Here is a 14,092-nt window from a genome sequence, read left to right as displayed (position 1 = left end):
ACGGAGGGCTCCACCCACGAAGGGTCCACGAAGAAGCAACCTTGTGTATCCCACCATGGCCGTCGCCCACGAAGGACTTGCCTCACTAGCGGTAGATCTTCACGAAGTAGGCGATCTCCTTGCCCTTACAAACTCCTTGGTTCAACTCCACAATCTTGTCGGAGGCTCCCAAGTGACACCTAGCCAATCTAGGAGACACCACTCTCCAAGAAGTAACAAATGGTGCGTTGATGATGAACTCCTTGCTCTTGTGCTTCAAAGGATAGTCTCCACAACACTCAACTCTCTCTCATGGGATTTGGATCTGGTGGAAAAAAGATTTGAGTGGAAAGCAACTTGGGGAAGGCTAGAGATCAAGATTCATATGGTAGGAATGGAATATCTTGGCCTCAACACATGAGCAGGTAGTTCTCTCTCAGAAAATGTATGCTGGAAGTGTAGGTTCAGTCTGATGGCTCTCTCCATGAATGAAGAGGAGGTGGAGGGGTATATATAGCCTCCACACAAAATCTAACTGTTACACACAATCTACCAAACTCGGTGGGACCGAATCAACAAACTCGGTCGGACCGATATAGTAAACCTAGTGACCGTTAGGATTTTCAGTGGGACCAATATGCAACTCGGTAGGACCGATATGGTTAGGGTTAGGGCATAACGTAATCTCGATGAGACCGATTACACAAACTTGGTGAGACCGATTTTGGTAATAAGCTTTCCAGAGAGTTGGTCAGGCAAACTCGGTTGGACCGATTACACAAACTCGGTAGGACCGATTTTGGTAATGAGTCAACCAGGAAGTTTGCATTGTAATCTCGATAGTACTGATTGCTCAAACTCGGTGAGACCGATTTTGGTAATGGACATACACAGAGAGATTACAATCCCATCTCGGTGAGACCGAGATCCCTATCAGTAAGACCGATTTGCCTAGGGTTTGTGGCAGTGGCTATGACATCTCAACTCGGTGGCGCCGGATAGAAAGAATCGGTGGGGCCGAGTTTGACTTTAGGTTTAGGTCATATGTGTGGAAGTGGGAAAGTAGTTGAGGGTTTTGGAGCATATCACTAAGCATTGTGGAGCAAGAAACTCATTAAGCAACACCTCATCCCTTCTTGATAGTATTGGCTTTTCCTATAGACTCAATGTGATCTTGGATCACTAAAATGTAAAACAAAGAGTCTTGAGCTTGAAGCTTGAGCCAATCCTTTGTCCTTAGCATCTTGAAGGAGTTCCCACATCCTTTAGTCCATGCCACTCCATTGTTGAACTTATCTGAAACATACTAGATAAAAGTGTTAGTCCAACAAGAGATATGTTGACATTAATTAGCAAAACCACCTAGGGAGCACTTGTGCTTTCTATCTCCCCCTTTTTGGTAATTGATGACAACATACATCAAAGCTTTAGATAAATATATAAAGAATAGCAAGTAAAGCTTTGGAAAGACATGTAACAAGCATAGGCTCCCCCTACATGTATGCAATCATGTGAATATGGAATATAGAAGCATGTGAGAGCATCACCATATAGAGCAGGCAATGGTTTACATGTATCTTGGCCATATGCATCAGAGCAAAGAATATTAAAGAAAATACCTTCATGCCCATGAGTCCTTCTTGCAAACAGTATGTACATCAGCAAGAATTCCTCATACACATGATTGTGATGCATATACTTACCTTGTAGTCTTGAGTTGGCTTAGGATGAAATGAACTTGCATAAACAAGGTTAGATAACACTTGTACATCTACTAGCCAGAGCAAACAGAAGAAATCACAAGAATACCAAATTGGATTAGACATGTCCCCAAGAGTAAAGATATGCAATCAATTTGAGTGATTTCTTTCCCTTAGATGTCTTGCTCCCCCTGAATCTAGCATGGGATACTGGGAGAAGATAGGGAACAGAAAATCAGAGCTGAAAGATATAAATGAACAGAGCTAATGCAAGCTAATGCAAATAAGGACATATGAACATGTCTTTCCCCTCAGTAAGACATGTGGCATATCTCCTCTTGAACACCAAGCATCTGGGATCCTTGAGAAATACTTTCTACTTGAGTATTCTCTCCCCCTAGAGATATTTTCTCCCCCTGCGGAGGTGATACTCTCTTTCTCTGATGTGATCTCTTTGAGTGATAAGTTTTGATGTGATCTCTCTCTCCCCCTTTGACATCAATTTCCAAGAAGGGTCTTCTGGAATTTGTCGTGAATGGGTTTGGTCCTTGAGTCACAACACAAAGCAATGTTAAAAATGTGATGCTTGTAGAGGACAAGATTCATTGAGTGGAGCTGGATCAGAAGAAACACAGAATAAATGGCAAACTGTTTTTCCTACTGTGAAATCGGTGGCACCGAGTGGTATGTTTCAGTTGTACCGAAAGGATTCGGTTGGACCGAAAACATCAAATCGGTGAAACCGAGTTCATCGCAGAGAAAACACTTGTCACCTCAGCTCACTAGACTAGTAAGATCTCACAAAGATTTCCAAGGAATTTACTGAATGATATGCAATGAATTGGATGCAGAAAATGTAGAGCAAACAGAAAGAAATCTAGATGAAGTTTTTTTTGATTGAAAGGGGAAACCAATATGCATGAGACAAATGCAAAAACACAGAAAAGAACACAAGAGAACTTCATCTAGAGATGGTCAGCGACAAAGTCACCTATGTTAGAGTATATTGACTTAGGAGTCAAGTGAGATCACTTGATCATAGGTCATACTCATTGTTTAAGCTCAAATGGGGTTGCCATTTTTCGTTTAAGCATATTGATGTATTCACACCTTGTCGAGTTGCTTCAGCTCATAACTTGGAGTAAAGCTTCTCTAAGATGGAATAACATACCTTGGTTGGTGGTGTTGACCATGTAGTTGAACTTGTGTGGGTTGCTCAAGGTTGATGTAGCTCATCAAGAGTTGGGAGCACCACTTGGAATTTGAGTCCATCTACCTACATGGGTTAGTCCTTGCAAGGAAGAGCACTTGTGTATCCAAAAATGACAATCATGAAGCTCAACATAGAATTTGTCAAAGGATATGTTTGAATGGTTCCGTGCTTCCTTGTCTTCAACCACCATAGTGTAGAAACTTGGTGATGTAGAGATTACTCAAGATGTGAGTAGATTACAATCTCATGGAATTTGATTCAACCAAGTACCTACATGGGTTAGATAACATGCAAGATGCAAATATATCCAAGACATAAGATTTTCATCATAAGAGAAATATCAAGGATTAGTCATAAGCTCATGTCTTGCATGTATCCAATGGAGTTTCTACTCCAAGTTTGAAGCATCAATGATGTTAAATTCTCCTCTTAACCTGCAAAACACTTTCTCATCAGGAGGTTTAGTGAATATATCCGCTAATTGCTTTTCGGTGCGGACATGCTTAAGATTAATGTCACCCTTAGCAACATGATCTCGAATGAAATGATGACGAACTTCAATATGCTTAGTTCAAGAATGTTGTACGGGATTATGACCAATTTTGATAGAACTTTCATTGTCACAAAGCAATGGAACATGTTTCACATATATCCCATAATCTTTAAGAGTTTAGGTCATCCAAAGTAATTGAGCACAACATGAACCAGCGACAATGTATTCCGTTTCAGTGGTGGATAAGGATAACGAGTTTTGTTTCTTGGAGGACCAAGACACAAGATATCTACCAAGAAATTGACAAGTACCCGAAGTGGACTTTCTATCAACCTTGTCTCCGGCATAGTCCGAGTCGGAGTAGCCAACAAAATCGAAAGAGGCCCTCTTAGGATACCAAATGCCAAAATTTGGTGTATGGATTAAGTATCTCACTATCCTTTTCACAGCCTTAAGATGACATTCTTTGGGAGCAGCTTGATATCGTGCACACATGCACACACTTAGCATCATATCGGGACGTGAAGCACATAGATATAACAATGAACCAATCATAGAGCGATAAACCTTTTGATCAACCGGTTCACCATCTTTGGCCAAGTCAAGATGTCCACTAGTAGGCATGGGTGTAGTCATACCTTTGCATTCTTGCATATTGAACTTCTTGAATAAGTCCTTGGTGTACTTTGTTTGAGAAAGAAAGGTACCTTCCTTAGTTTGCTTGATTTGCAACCCAAGAAAGAATTTGAGTTCACTCATCATAGACATCTCAAACTTCTCCGACATTAGCTTCCCAAACTTTTCACTAAAATGAGGGTTAGTTGAACCAAATATAATATCATCAACATAGATTTGGCATACAAATAGTTCTCCATTAACCCTTTTAGTAAAAAGAGTAGAATCAATTTTCCCAATTTCAAAGCCTTTGTCAATAAGGAACTTGGTCAAGCATTTATACCATGCTCTAGGAGCTTGTTTAAGACCATAAAGAGCTTTTTGAAGTTTGTAAACATGATTGGGTTTCTTAGGATTGACAAAGTCGGGAGGTTGTTTAACATAAACTTCCTCCTCTATTTCACCATTTAGAAAAGCACTTTTAATGTCCATTTGGTACAAGGTGATATCATGATGATTAGCATAGGCAAGTAAGATGCGAACGGACTCAAGTCTACCAACGGGAGCATAAGTCTCACCATAGTCCATACCTTCGACTTGTGTGTAGCCTTGGGCGACGAGACGTGCTTTGTTGCGAACTACTTGTACATCTTCATCTTGCTTGTTGCAAAACACCCATTTGGTACCGATGATGTTGTGGTTGTTGTAGGGCTTCTCAACCAATGTCCAAACTTGGTTCCTCTCAAAGTTGTGTAGCTCTTCATGCATAGCATTTATCCAATCCGGATCTTCCAATGCTTCTTCGACCTTCATAGGTTCAATGCTAGAGATGAAAGAATAGTTTTCACAAAATTTAGCTAAACGAGTTTTAGAGCGAGTCATTCTCCCGGTTTGATCATTGTAGATTTGCTCGACAGGATGATCTTTAGCAATTCTTGCTCAAACTCGTGAAAGCTTTAGCTTGGTTCTTGGTTGAACTTCTTCTTCATCTTGTTCTTCTTCTTGGCCTTCTTCATTGTTGGCGTTGTCATTCTCTTGTCGTGGTGGAGAAGGAGGTTGTTGATGTTCATCTTGATGCACTTCCTCATTTTCTTCATCTTGGTGTGTCCCACTTGTGGATGCTTCTGTATCAACTCTTGGTTCACCTTGTCGTGAAGTAGAAGGTTCCACTTGGACGGACGAGGTACTCTCCTTCACCTCCGTTGGACGAACCTTGCCAATAGACAAGTCTTGGATTGCTTCCGAAGGATCTTTGTCTCCTACATCAATTGGTAATTGCTCTACTTGTGAGCCGTTAAATTCATCAAACTGCACATCTACCGTCTCTTCAACCTTTCAGGTGAAATTGTTGTAGACACGGTAAGTGTGAGAGTTTGAGCCATAACCTAGTAGGAAACCTTCATGAGACTTAGGAGCAAATTTAGAACGACGATGCTTATCAAGAATGTAGCACTTTGAGCCGAATACTCGAAAGTATCCAAGTTGGGGTTTGTTACCGGTGAGGAGCTCGTATGCCGTCTTGCCGAGTAGCTTGTGAAGATACAAGCGATTTGTTGCATGACAAGCTGTCTCAACCGCTTCTGACCAAAATTGCTTCGGTGTCTTGTATTCATCAAGCATCATTCTCGCCATTTCGATGAGCGTCCGGTTCTTCCTCTCAACGACTCCATTTTGTTGAGGTGTGTACATAGCCGAGAACTCGTGTGAAATCCCTTCTTCGTCAAGAAAGGTGTCCACATTTGTGTTCCTGAACTCCGTTCCATTGTCGCTGTGAACCTTCTTGATCTTCACTTCAAAATGATTTTGGTCCTTCCTAGCGAAGTTTTTGAAGATCTTTTGGACCTGTGATTTATCATCGAGAAAGAACACCCACATAAATCTTGAAAAATCATCAACTATAACTAGACCAAAAGAATTTCCACCGAGACTCTTGTAAGAGTTGAGACCAAAAAGATCCATGCGAAGTAGCTCGAGTGGCCTCCATGTGGTCAGGATGTTCTTCACAGTATGCCTTCCTCCAACCTGTTTACCTGTCTGACAAGCGCTGCAAAGTCTATCCTTATCAAATATGACATCGTGAACTCCAAGGATATGATTTCCTTTAATAAGCTTGTCAAGGTTTCTCATGCCAACATGACCTAGTCGTCTATGCCATAACCAACCTTTTGAGGATTTAGCAATGAAGCAAGTTTTAGGTTGAGCCTTTTTAGTGAAATCAACAATGTATAGATCACCTCTACACACACCGGTAAAGACCATTTTATGATTGTCTCGACGAAACACTTGGCAATCTACTTCAGTAAATAGGACATTGAAACCAAAATCAGCAAGTCTAGATTCTGAAAGTAAGTTGTAGCCAAGAGATTCAACGAGCATAACATTCTGAATGGAGCTATCATGTGATATGGCCACCTTACCGAGGCCAACCACCTTACCCTTTGAGTTGTCACCGAAGGGGACATACTTTCGAGGACTATCATTTTCAGCAAGCTCACGAAACATGTCTTTATCTCCGGTCATGTGATCGGTACATCCACTATCAAGAACCCATTCCTTTCCTCCTGACATATATCCCCGAAGATTTGCCATAAGACGAAAATGTCTCATTGCATCATCCTCATCATAGTATCCATGTTCACCATCGTCATGTGGTGGATCAAATCCTAGAGAGGGTGATTTGTTAGAGTGAGTTTGACAATGATCTTGCTTATGAATTTTTATAGCTTCGGAAATAATATCACTAATAATTCCATCATCTCCTTTGGCACGCATAAGGTTTGTAAGCTCAAATAGACGATCACCAAACATAGGATCACTAGTATTCATCTTACTCAAAGTAATAGACTTATGGAGAATTTCATAAAGATTTTTCAAGGAATAATTTGGAAAGCGTTCCTCAAAAAATTTCCATATAGTGTAGGCACACTTAAGAGTAGGCAAACATCCAATCAAGTTTCTAGGCAATCCTCTAATGATAAGTTCGGCAGTTCTAAGATTGCGGATCATGTCAATTGACTCATCATGGGTAGGATGCATAGGATCAACATGATGTGCACAAGGGCTAGCAATGTACTTGTTCAAATGATATTGATTGAAAATTACAAGCATCTCATTTTTCCACTCATGAAAATACTCGCCATCAAGTATAGGCACTCTATGTCTTAGACTCCCCAAAGTAGACTCATCCATCTTCCTCCAATGGTGATTAAACCAAGGCAAAGGAGACCAATCCGATACCACTTGTAGGACCTTGAGAAGAGGTGTCTATAGGGGGGTGATTAGACACTAAGTACCAAAATTGCAATTTTTAAGATTTTAAGTTTAAGTGGAGTTTAGGCCCAAGTTTAACATTCACAATACATAACAAGCAAGCATGCAAAGAGTATATGAGCAGCGGAAAGTAAAGCATGCAACTTGCAAGAATGTAAAGGGAAGGGTTTTGGAGGATTCAAACGCAATTGGAGACATGGATGTTTTTGGCGTAGTTCCGATAGGTGGTGCTATCGTACATCCACGTTGATGCAGACTTCAACCCACGAAGGGTAACGGTTGCACGAGTCCACGGAGGGCTCCACCCATGAAGGATCCACGAAGAAGCAACCTTGTCTATCCCACCATGGCCGTCGCCCACGAAGGACTTGCCTCACTAGCAGTAGATCTTCACGAAGTAGGCGATCTCCTTGCCCTTACAAACTCCTTGGTTCAACTCCACAATCTTGTCGGAGGCTCCCAAGTGACACCTAGCCAATCTAGGAGACACCACTCTCCAAGAAGTAACAAATGGTGCGTTGATGATGAACTCCTTGCTCTTGTGCTTCAAATGATAGTCTCCCCAACACTCAACTCTCTCTCATGGGATTTGGATCTGGTGTAAAGAAGATTTGAGTGGAAAGCAACTTGGGGAAGGCTAGAGATCAAGATTCATATGTTAGGAATGGAATATCTTGGCATCAACACATGAGTAGGTAGTTCTCTCTCAGAAAATGTATGCTGGAAGTGTAGGTTCAGTCTGATGGCTCTCTCCATGAATGAAGAGGAGGTGGAGGGGTATATATAGCCTCCACAAAAAATCTAACCGTTACACACAATCTACCAAACTCGGTGGGACCGAATCAACAAACTCGGTCGGACCGATTTAGTAAACCTAGTGACTGTTAGGATTTTCGATGGGACCGATATGCAACTCGGTAGGACCGATATGGTTAGGGTTAGGGCATAACATAATCTCGGTGAGACAGATTTCACAAACTCGGTGAGACCGATTTTGGTAATAAGCTTTCCAGAGAGTTGGTCAGGCAAACTCGGTTGGACCGATTACACAAACTCGGTAGGACCAATTTTGGTATTGAGTCAACCAGGAAGTTTGCATTGTAATCTCGGTAGTACCGATTGCTCAAACTCGGTGAGACCGATTTTGGTAATGGACATACACAAAGAGAATACAATCCCATCTCAGTGAGACCGAGATCCCTATCGGTAAGACCGATTTGCCTAGCGTTTGTGGCAGTGGCTATGACATCTGAACTCGGTGGCGCCGGATAGAAATAATCGGTGGGCCGAGTTTGACTTTAGGTTTAGGTCATATGTGTGGAAGTGGGAAAGTAGTTGAGGGTTTTGGAGCATATCACTAAGCACTGTGGAGCAAGAAACTCATTAAGCAACACCTCATCCCTTCTTGATAGTTTTGGCTTTTCCTATAGACTCAATGTGATCTTGGATCACTAAAATGTAAAACAAAGAGTCCTGAGCTTGAAGCTTGAGACAATCCTTTGTCCTTAGCATCTTGAAGGAGTTCCCACATCCTTTAGTCCATGCCACTCCATTGTTGAACTTATCTGAAACATACTAGATAAAAATGTTAGTCCAACAAGAGATATGTTGACATTAATTACCAAAACCACCTAGGGAGCACTTGTGCTTTCAACTTACCATGGTCTCCCTCAATGGTGTTCTTCGTCGAACGCACTTCGCCAAACCACAAAAAAAAAGATATCGTCGATGTCACCGCAATAGGGAAGGAAGTCAAATATAGTTACTACCTCCATTTTTTTGTACACAAGGCCAGTATATCAAAATTACAATTTGCAAAGGGCCACTAACACTAATCGAGGCAAAATTGATGGGGTTAGCAACCAAGGACATTAATATCCCCTGCATGCATGCGGAAGTGAGAAGGTTGGTTTGCATGGCGCTGCATTAATCAAGCGATGAGGAGTGAGATGGTTAGCTCTTTGGTCTTTGGAGAAAAAAATACGTATTAACTGACACGTGAAACGAGGATTTGTATCGATTAAATCCTGCGAAGGAAAACCCCGCCTTTCTTTTTCAACACTAGTACTCCTAGTACGTACGTACTTATCCTGTTTGGGTCTAGGCCTTGCATTGCCAAGCTTGCCTAAAGTTTTCAAAATGAGAAGGTGGTACACTTGCGCACGGCTGTCGCGGTCGCACCGCACCCTCACACGGCCGCTCCTGCACGCCGCGGTCACACCGCACCCTCACACAGTCGCTCCTGCATGCCGCAAACCCAACCAAGGGAACACACCCTCACTGACACATGTTGTCGCATGTGAACAAACCAAACTCAGCCATCCTATCACTGACACATAATTTTCGTCCATAGAGTATGTTTATCCAACCTCATGTTGGGGAGTATCCGTACGGCCCGTGCGGTGGTCTATTGGGGAAGAAGAAGATGTGAGGAAGAAGGAAAGAAGGGTTAGGAGACGTAGGATATTCATCCAACCGCCTGAAATGGTAGACTGACCCAAGTCAGGCGACTTGCATAACAAATATATGTTTTTACACAGCAGAAGATCCATAAAAACAACAACATAAAGAAAAACTATCACTGCTCGCGGAAAGAGACGACCTCATCGTCTTTGGCTGTCGGTGCGAACCAGCCGTAGCTGCCGACGTGTGTCTCCGCACTGTGGTTGTCCTCGGTCTCCAGCTACTCGTTCAAGCGGAGCGTGCGGGTGCTCTGCACGGACGAGAGCATAGCTCGGTTGAAGTCGAGGACGTCCGGTTCTGCCTGCAGGAGGGCCTCGATGGCAGTGGCATCCGTGCGCTCCGCGTTGAGTCGAGCCTCCGCCGCCCGGTTCAAGTCCAGGACGTCCGGTTCCGCCTGTAGGAGGGCGTCGATGAGAGCGGCATCCGCGTGCTCTACGTCGAGTCGAGCCTCTGCCACCCGGTTCAAGTCCAGGACGTCTGGTTCCGCCTGCAGGAGGGCCTCGATGGCAGCGGCATCCGCATGCTCCGCCTCAAGTTGAGCCTCCGCCGCCCGGTTCACATCCACGACATCCGGTTCCACCTGCAGGAGAGCCTCGATGGCAGCGGCATGTGCGCGCTCCGCATTGAGTTAAGCCTCTGCCTGCTGGTCCTCCTTTAGTATCGCCATGTTGAACCGCTGGTCCGCCTGCACCATGGGGGACTCGGACGCCGGCACGAAGTCTACGTCCATCGTTTCATACCCATCGGAGGCCTTCTGCGCCGCGACCTCGGCCATGAACATTGGATTGGCTTACTCCTCGTAGCTTGGCTCCAGAAAACTCGGGGATTGGCCCGCCGCAAAGCGAGCTTGGGAACGAAAGTCTGTGGCGCCGACCGTCGCCGCGATTTCTGCGCGGCGCTCCGGCGTCAGCATCTTGTAGTAAGTGATCTTGCGGCGCACCATGGCTTTCCGGCGAACTAGGGGACGCTTGATGCGGGCTAGTGGATCGAAAGGTGGGGGAATGGGCTGGAGATTTGGTGTGGTTTTAGTGCAGTGGCTGGCGTAGGCCGAGTAGCGAAGGTTCTGGTGTGAATAGTGGTTCCAGTGACGACCGGTCAATCGGTTTTGACTGTACATCGCTCTTGTCGCGTTCGTGTTGCAGCCCGGCATGCTGGACCCTTCACGCCGCTCACCGAATGGAACGCACTTCGTCTTGCGTTTTCACTCGCTTGTGGGACCGCAGTTGAGAGCAAACCGACGTCCCCCCTCCCCCGCCTGCGTCATTTATTATACCACCACTCCCACCGTTTTATGCGGAGTAAATAAAAACAGAGGGAGTATACTACGGATGAGGATCCCCTGACGTGGCCGAACCCATTGAGTAACTGACATGCGGGGCCTAGCAAGCATGGGGTCTGCCAGTAAGTGACCGAAAGGGAGGGTAAGGTAGGGATACCTACGTCAGAGGATCCACTTCCACTACTACTCCCTCCTTCCATTTACTATACAAGGCCTAATGCGTTTTTCGAGGCTAACTTTGAACAAATGTTAGAGTAATAATACACAAAGCATACGGTCAAATTCGTATGTGAAAGGAGTTTCCAATGATATAATTTTCACATTATACACCTCATGTACTATTAATCTTGTCAATAGTCAAATTGGAAACCATCTCGAGTACAAATCTAGGAGTACGTACGAACCTAACAATATTGATTGGGCGCTGTTGAATGTTGATACCTTTTTGATCAAAGTAGAGCTACTTTGACTACACATGAAACTTATATGTAAACTAGAAAGGATAGGAGGGAATATATTGTACGTTCAAAAACGAAATGAACATTGAATACCCTTTATATATGATTTGCGGATGCTATGATCACTGGTTCAAAATTTTGAGTCCGCCTTAGGTATGACGTGCCCCGCTCGTTCCCTCTCGATTTCATCTCGGGGTCCGGAGATCTATTGAAAGAGGACTAGGGTGGGTACATGCGAATGATACTCGGCGGAATGTTCAAATGAGGCATGCGGGAGGATGGACTCGACTAGAGGGCGACATGATCGATGGAGAAGAGGGTTGGAGAGGAATGAGAAATAAGCAGACGCCACATGATTATACTTGAACGGCTCAAATAAATAATAAGTTGTCTCGCTTGGCCTACATAGTGAAAGGCCTAATGCGCAACGCGGAGCACTGACGCTCGAATATGGCCGGGAAAACAGGGAAACCGACATGTGGGGCACACCCGTCGAGACGACGTAGCGCAGGCTAGTCCAATGGAGGAGTTGGCCCACGATCTCCTCGCCACCGACAATCGTTCATGTGGGTAGTTGGGGCCAACAACGGGGCGCAGCTCCAGCACCGCCTCTGGACACGGCGACCGCGGTGAGAGACATGCTCATATCATCGCTTGACACGGTCGGTTTCAGTGTGCCGAGGGTGGCGTTAGTGCTGTGGCAAGACCAACAGTATGTTTGGTTTGTGCCCAAGGTTGCCCTATCAAAGCATTGGGTAGCCAAAATTTTGGTTGAGGTATTGGTTGCCCATGATTTGGCCGACATTGGCAAGAAAAATGAACTAGAGTTGGCTAGAGTTCATTGGCATGCCAAAAAATGGCAACCATCCAAACAAAGACCAATCTTTGGGTCATGACCAAAATTTTGGTTGAGGTATTGGTTGCCCATGATTTGGCCGACATTGGCAAGAAAACTGAACTAGAGTTGGCTAGAGTTCATTGGCATGCCAAAAAAATGGCAACCATCCAAACAAAGACCAATCTTTGGGTCATGACCAAAATTTTGGTAAGGTGCACTTTGGCCACAATCCAAACACACCCCAACACCCGGCTCGTCGAGGATGCACAGGGCACCGCGACGCGTTCGCGGAGTGGTGTAGCACGACCAACTGCATCCTCTGGACCTGAGACCATGCCGGGTCGTCTTGCTTTTTCAATGACATGCGGGGATCGCATGTGAGCAAAGGGCACCTCCAACGTTGCCACGACCGCAGCTGACTGCCCTGGCACACCAAAACCCTCGTCCCCCGCACCGTCGCGCGGTTCGTTCCCAGCCGGCGCCAGCTGCCCACATTCATGTCGTCCGTTCGTATGTCATCATTAAGTGGCGCCCGAGGAGCCAACTCCGGCGACTTAATGACACACCCGGATGCTTGGCCTCACTGAAATGCACTACTTAAAGCGGAAACACCCAGTTAACCTCCACACCATAGCGCATCTTCCTCCTACCTCGCACCACATCTGCCATGATCGCAAGTGCGAACGCTCTGCGGGAGAGCTTGTCTTCCGGGATGAAGATCGAGGTCGCCGCCCTCGCTCAAGTCGCCTCTCGCGACGCAATAGCGGCGTAGTCGGACGCAGACGCGACCGCACAAGTGGTGGTCACGCTGGCGGCCGACGACGGGAGCACCGTCAGCCACGCGTCCTACTTGGCGTCGTCCAACGTCCGGCACCGCCGAGGTCAGGGACTCCTCCGAGGATGAGTAGGGAATGGGAGGCGGCAGGGCATTGTGTGCCAATTGGCCGGTCCATATCCCGTGTTCTACTCTTCCTCGCCGGGGACAGCACCTTCACTTCACGGGTCTTGAACCCCGCCCCCGTACATAGAGATCAAAGATGGAGGACGTCGGTCGCCGCCGTAGAATAGGTTTAGGGTCGGGTTTCTTTTATTTTCTGTCCTATAAAAGTTCGAAATGTAATGAAAATCTGCCGTGTTTGCATTAATCTCGGTCGGTGTATATGAACTTTCACAATAATATACATATTGTAGGAGTACTAGCAAGATGCCCGTGTGTTGCACGGAAGATCAAGATCTTGTGGGAGAAAAGGATGAACGAGGGAAAGCCTTATCTGCAAATGTTGAGAGGAGTGCGGGTAAATTGTCATAGTTTCCTTCCTATCCGTTAGATATAGATCGGATGGCCTATATTGCAGGATGACAGGCACACTATCATCACCAACTCTGCTTTTTATCGAACAGAGACAAATCTAACATGCGAAGTAAAATAAACACATAGGGTCTATACATACACAAATTATCTTAGGCACTCCAATAGTACGTCCACTACACATTCACGTATTTCACATCTTTCTACATCTACGGGAACCTATGAAAGGGTTAACATAAATTGCCTCTCTCTCCTCCCCTGATTTTCATGGTGGTGGGCCCCTCCCTCCCCCCAATCTACAATCAACAGCTCACACGTTTCACATTATTTTAATTACATAACTGGGATTACGTAGATGTAGCATTACTCGTCCTGAAAAACCCCACTAAGCCAACCTCCCAGCATATCGCATGGGAAAAGACCCGACCGCGCCGTTTTAGTCGGGATTACCGGATTACTAGTAGTAGTATCGATG

The sequence above is a fragment of the Triticum aestivum genome, chromosome 5B, assembly GCF_018294505.1.
Source record: "Triticum aestivum cultivar Chinese Spring chromosome 5B, IWGSC CS RefSeq v2.1, whole genome shotgun sequence".
NCBI classification, from domain to species: Eukaryota; Viridiplantae; Streptophyta; class Magnoliopsida; order Poales; family Poaceae; genus Triticum; species Triticum aestivum.
The sequence above is the reverse complement of the archived record's forward strand: the minus strand, read 5'-3'. Positions refer to the sequence as shown.